The sequence below is a fragment of the Ornithorhynchus anatinus genome, chromosome 21, assembly GCF_004115215.2.
Source record: "Ornithorhynchus anatinus isolate Pmale09 chromosome 21, mOrnAna1.pri.v4, whole genome shotgun sequence".
Taxonomy (NCBI): domain Eukaryota; kingdom Metazoa; phylum Chordata; class Mammalia; order Monotremata; family Ornithorhynchidae; genus Ornithorhynchus; species Ornithorhynchus anatinus.
Genome location: NC_041748.1, coordinates 13269692 through 13275691, shown reverse-complemented (window position 1 = coordinate 13275691; position 6000 = coordinate 13269692). Strand labels below are relative to the sequence as shown.

At 54.4% G+C, this 6000-nt stretch overlaps 1 long non-coding RNA gene across 1 annotated transcript; it reads left to right on the top strand.

Annotated features, from left to right (window-relative positions):
* Positions 1–1785: 1785 nt before the first annotated feature.
* LOC120639083 lies at positions 1786–3148 on the top strand. Its single transcript, XR_005661266.1, has 2 exons — positions 1786–2117; positions 2962–3148. It is a non-coding gene; the product is annotated as an uncharacterized LOC120639083 (long non-coding RNA).
* The last annotated feature ends 2852 nt before the right edge of the window (positions 3149–6000 follow it).

Sequence of the window (6000 nt, the reverse complement as noted above, 5' to 3'; positions counted from 1 at the left end):
CACAATAAAGAGTGACAATCCCTGCCCACACCAAGCTCACGGTCTACAAGCGGGGAGGCAGACATTGATATAAATAAATAAAATGGCATCTATACACATCATAAGTGCTGTGGGGCTGGGAGAGGGGGAAGAGGAAAGGGAGCAGGTCAGGGCGACGCAGAAGGGAGCGGGAGATGAGGAAAATTGGGGCTTGGTCAGGGAAGGCCTCTTGGGCGAGATGTGCCTTTAATAAGGCTTTGAAGGTGGGGAGAGTAGTTGTCTGGAGGATTTGAGAAGCAGAGAAGCAGCGTGGTTCAGTGGAAAGAGCACGGGCTTGGGAGTCAGAGGTCATGGGTTCGAATCCCGGTTCCAACGTCAACTGTGCGACTTTGGGCAAGTCACTTAACTTCTCGGTGCCTCAGTCACCTCATCTGTAAAATGGGGATGAAGACTGTGAGCCTCACCTGGGACAACCTGATTACCCCGTATCTCCCGCATTTAGAACAGTGCTCCGCACATAGTAAGCGCTTAAATACCAACAATATTATTATTAATCCTAACTTCACCACTTACCTGCCCTGTGACCTTAGGCAAGCCACTTAACGTCTCTGTGCCTCAGTTTCCTCATCTGTAAGATGGGGATTGTGACCCATGTGGAACAACCGGATGACCGTGCTTAGAGTGCTGGGCACATAGTAAGAGCTTAACAAATACCATTATTATGTAGTATCCACCCCAGTGTTAGAACAGTGCTTGTCACATAGTAAGCAGTTAACAAATACCATAATTATTATTATTATTATTGAGGTAGGGTGTTCCAGGGCAGAGGTAAAATATGATAGAAATAGAAGAAAGATGAAGGAAGGAGGGAGTAGGAGGGAAAGGGGGGAAAGGAAGGAGGGAGAAGGAAAGAGGGAGAAGCAAAGAGGGACAAGGAAAGAGGGACAAGGAAGGGGGGAGAAGGAAGAAGAAGGAGGGAGGAGGCAGGAGGGAGAAAGAAGGAGGAGGAAGCAGAAGGAAGAAAGAGGGAGAAGGGAGGTGGAAGAAGGAGGGAGAAGGAGGGAGGAGGAAAGAGGTAGGAGTCAAGAGGAAGGAGGGAGAAGGGAGGTGGAAGAAGGGAGAAGGAGGGAGAAGAGAGAAAGAGGGAGGAGGGGGACGGAAGAGGGAAGGAAGAAGAAGGTGGGAAGAGGGGGAAGGAAGATGGAGAGAGGAGGAAGGAGGGATAAGGAAGAAAAGAGGACTTAGGAGGGAAGGAGGAGGGAGGAGGCAGGAGGCAGAAAGGAGGGAGCAAGAAGGAGGGAAGGGAGAGAGGGGAGGGACGGAAGGGAAGGGAGGGAAGGGAGGGGAGGAAAGGAAGGAAAGGAAGGGAAGGAAGAAAGGGAAGGAAGGGAAGGAAGGGAAGGAAGAAAAGGAAGGGAAGGGAAGGGAAAGGAAAAGGAAGGGAAGGAAAAGAAGGAAATGAAGGGAAGGAAGAAAGGAAAGGAAGGGAAGGAAGAAAGGGAAGGAAGAGGGAAGGAAGAGGGAAGGAAGAGGGAAGGGAAGGAAGAGAGAAGGAAGAGGGAAGGAAGAGGGAAGGGAAGGAAGAGGGAAGGGACGGGAAGGAAGAGGGAAGGGAAGGGAAGAGTAGGGAAAGGAAGGGAAGGAGAATGGTGGGAGGGGAGGCCGGGGCGCGGGGAGACCGGCAGGCAGGCGTGCGAGGAGGCGCGGGGCCGGCGCGGCGCTCGGCGGGGAGGGGCCCGCCTGGCCCGTCCCTCCCTCCCTCCGCCCCTCCCTCCCTCCGCCCCTGCGGCCCCGGGGCCTCGCTCACTCGCACTTTGCGCTCCAGCTGGCGGCTCCGCGTGTCCGCCCGAGAGGGGGCCGTCCGCTCGGGACCCCCGTCCCCCAGCCCGCCACCGGCCCGCCCCCCAGGCATTGCACGGCTCCGGGCCTCCCTCTCCGCCGGTCGGTCGGTCGGTCGGTCGGTCCTATTTACGGAGCGCTCACTCCGGGCCGAGCGCTCGCCAAGTACCATTCGGCGACACGTAGGGACCGGCCTCCGCCCAGCCACGGGCTGGCGGGCCACGAGCGGGAGGAGACACCCCGCGCAACGAGGAGTCGGGACCATCGAAAGGGACCCGATCACAGATAGATGCGCAGCGGTAATCGAACGGGGCGGGTGGCAGATAGGGACGAAGGGGCGCAAGGGCCGAGGGGCGGGGAACGGGGTGGAGGCCACGGGGAGGGGAGGAGGAGCGGAGGGAAAGTGTGGGGCGCGGTCTGGGAAGGCCTCCTGGAGGGGGTGGGCTCTCCGTAGGGCTTCCGAGAGGGCAAGGGAGTCGCTAACACTGTTCTGCACATAATAAGCACTTAAATCCCAACATCGTTATTATTATTACAAGGTAATGGGATTGTCCCACACGGGGGCTCGCGGTCTCAAACCCCATTTTACGGAGGAGGTGACTGAGGCCCAGAGAAGTTAAGTGACTCGCCCGAAGTCACAGAGCTGACAAGCGGCAGAGCCGGGATTAAAACCCACGACCCCTGACTCCCAAGCCCGGGCTCTTTCCGCCGAGCCACGCCGCTTCCGTAGGAGGTGATCGGGTTCCCCGCCATGGGGCTCACGGTCTTATTCCCCATTTTACAGATGAGGTGACTGAGGCCCAGAGAGGTTAAGTGACTTGCCCGGGGTCACAGAGCTGACAAGTGGGGATGAGAATCCAAGTCCTCTGACTCCCGAGCCCGTGCTCTTTCCGCCAGGCCCAGCTGCTGTTGATCGTAGCAGAGCACTGTACTAGGCGCTTGGGAGAGTACAGTTAAAAAAATAAACTGACAGGCCCCGCTCACAACGAGCTCGCAGTCTAGAGGGGGATAATAATAATAATAAATGATGGTATCCGTTGAATCCTTCTTTGTGGCAAGCACTGATCCTTAGATCACTGGGGTAGATACGAGGTAATCGGGTCGCCCCACGTGGGGCTCACAGTCTTAATCCCCATTTTACAGATGATGTACCCGAGGCACAGCGAGGCGCCGAGGCCTAAAGTCACACGGCGGACGACAGGCGGTCCGGATCGGAACCCGGGTCCTCTGACTCCCAAGCCCGTGCTCTTTCCGCTGAGCCGGATGCCGTCGATCGTATTTGCGCGCTTACTTTGTGCGGGGCACTGTAATAATAATAATTACGGTATCATTATAAGTTAAGCGCTTATTCCGTGCCTGTCGCTGTACTAAGCGGTGGGGAGGATACGAGCTAACCGGGTTGGACACAGTCTGTGTCCCACGTGGCGCTCACAGGCTCGATCCCCATTTTCCAGATGAGGTAACTGAGGCCCAGAGAAGTGAAGTGACTTGCTCAAGGTCACACGGCGGACAAGCGGCGGAGCAGGGAGTAAAACCCATGACCCTCTGACTCCCAGGCCCGTGTTCTATCCACTAGCCCTGCTGCTTCTCTACTAAGCGCTCGGGAGAGCCTTCGCCTGACGCCGTCGGGCCGTTTCCGAGCCATAGCGGCACCACGGACGCACCTCTCCCAGAACGTCCCGCTCTCCATCTGCCGTCGTTCTGGTAGCGGATCCAGAGAGTTTTCTTGGTAAAAATCCGGAAGCAGTTTACCCTTGCCGCCTTCCACACGGTAAGCTCGACTCTCCCCCTTGGACTCTCTCCCGTGCGGCTGCTGAAAACTCTCCAGGTGCCACTCAGAGAGGGGTCTTGGGAGAGTACAGTGCAACAACAGACGTATTCCCTGCCCACAACAAGCTCACCGTCTAGAGGGCGAGAGAGACGTAAATAAATAAATGACCGATATCTACAGAAGTGCCGTGGGACTGGGCGAGGGCTGAATAAGGGAGCAAGTCAGGGCCACGCAGGTGGGAGTGGGAGAAGAGGGCTTAGTCAGGGAAGGCCTCTTGGAGGAGATGTGCCTTCAAGAAAGCTTTGAAGGGGGGAGAGTCACGGTCTGTTGGATATGAGGAGGGAGGGCGTCCCAGGCACGAGGCAGGACGTGGGCGAGAGGTCAGAGGCGAATTAGAGATGGAGGTACAGGGAGAAGGAACAAAGTGTGCGGGCCATGAATAAATTGAGTTGGGGGGCTAATATTGCTGTTTTCGGCTCACCTTAATTAGTTGCCAAGCACCGTTGGAAGGGATTGTGACCAAGCTTAAACGATCACAAAATGCTCAGTCTCCTATGGAGCGCGTGCTCCTCCAGACCCTATAAGGCCCACAGTGAGTAGAGTGGCGTCAAAGGAACGAAGGGAGCGTGCCGGATTGTAGAAGGTTCTAAAGAGAACCCCACTCTTTCCTCTCCAGCGCTTGTCTCCTCACTCACACGTGTTCCCCTGGCTTGAAACTCCCACCGTCAGATAAATCACAAAGTGTTTCCCTCAGAGACTGTGCTCCCCTCCTCCAAGAGGCCTTCCAGACTAACCGCCCCTCTTCCTCAGTTCCCCCCTCCCTTCCGCGTCACGTCGACTCGCTCCCTTTGCCCTTCTCCTCCGCCCCACAGCACTTATATATATATATATCTGTGATTCTAGTTATATTGATGCCTGCTTAGTTTTGACATCTATATATATATATCTGTAATTCTGTTAATATTGATGACCGTTTACTTGTTTTGATGTCTGTCTACCCCCTTCTAGACTGTAAGCCCGGCGTGGGCCGGGATGGCCTCTCGATTGCTGAATTGTACTTTCCAAGCGCTTAGTACGGTGCTCTGCACACAGTAAGTGTTCAATAAATACGACTGAACACCCGCTTGTGTAGTCTCTCCCAGCGCTCTGCACACGGCAAGCGCTTATCACCCCTCCTCTTACATTCAGAACCCTCCTATAAAATCCCACTGCCTCCAACAAGCTTTCTCAGCCCCACAATTTGTATAAATTATGCCTTTGTTTACCCCCAGCGTGAGCACTTTTGTATATTTGCTAGTCAACTGGACACAATTACTTTGCTGTATTTATAAGTCTTACTACGTCTGCCTCCCTCAGAAGTTAGGCTCCTCGAGGGCAGGGAATATGTCACTTTTCCGGCTTCTACTTCCCAAGCGTTCAGAATAGAGCTCAATAATTACTATTTCTACTACTGGTGGTAAACCCAGAACTTCTAAGTGAATGGGGGAGACAAAGTCATCGGCAGATTGCGAACCAGGCTGAAAAGCAAGGATAGAGCAGGAAGCAAACGCAACAGTATGGAACCACCTGAATGTAGAAAAATACACCAAAGTACACACACGTACACAAGTGCTCGGGGTGGGTGCTAAGCCGACTGATATTACTGGGCTGTTCTGTGAATGCACTGGGGTTCTAGAGGAGGAGAAAACTGAACAGAGTTTTGAAGATGGGAGGGGGGGCCATATTGGGGGAGCGATTTGTAAAAGAGGAAGCAGCGTAGCGTAGTGGAGAGAGAACGGGCCAGAGAGTCCGAAGGTTTTGGGTTCTCATCCTGGCTCCGCCACTTGTCTGCTGTGTGACCTTGGGCAAGTCACTTCTCTGGGCCTCAGTTACTCACCTGGAAAATGGGGATTAAGACAGTGAGCCCCGCGTGGGACAGGGATTGGGTCCAACCCGATTTGTACGTATCCAACCCGGCGCTTAGTACAGTTCCTGAGGCATAATAAGTGCTTAACAAAATTATTATTACTAGGGGTTGGTGGGGACGGGGCACTGCACTCCCTAAGGGCTCGCTCCTGTCCTAGACCAATCAATGGCATTTACTAAGCATTACTCTAATAGTAATAATGATGGTACTTGTTAAGCTCTTTCTTGGTGCCAAGCTCTGTTCTAAGCACTGGGGTAGCTACAAGATCGCGAGTGGGCACAGTCCCTGTCCCACATAGGCTAAACACTCTTAATCCCCATTTCCCAGATGAGGTAACGGAGGCCCAGAGAAGTGAAATGCCTTGCCCAAGGTCACACAGCAGACAAGCGACGGAACGGGGATTAGAACCCAGGTCCTTCTGACTCCCGGGCCGTGCTCTATCACTAGGCCACGCTGCTTCTCAGGGCACTGGGAGCTCTCGGGAGAGCACAGTACAACATCGGTA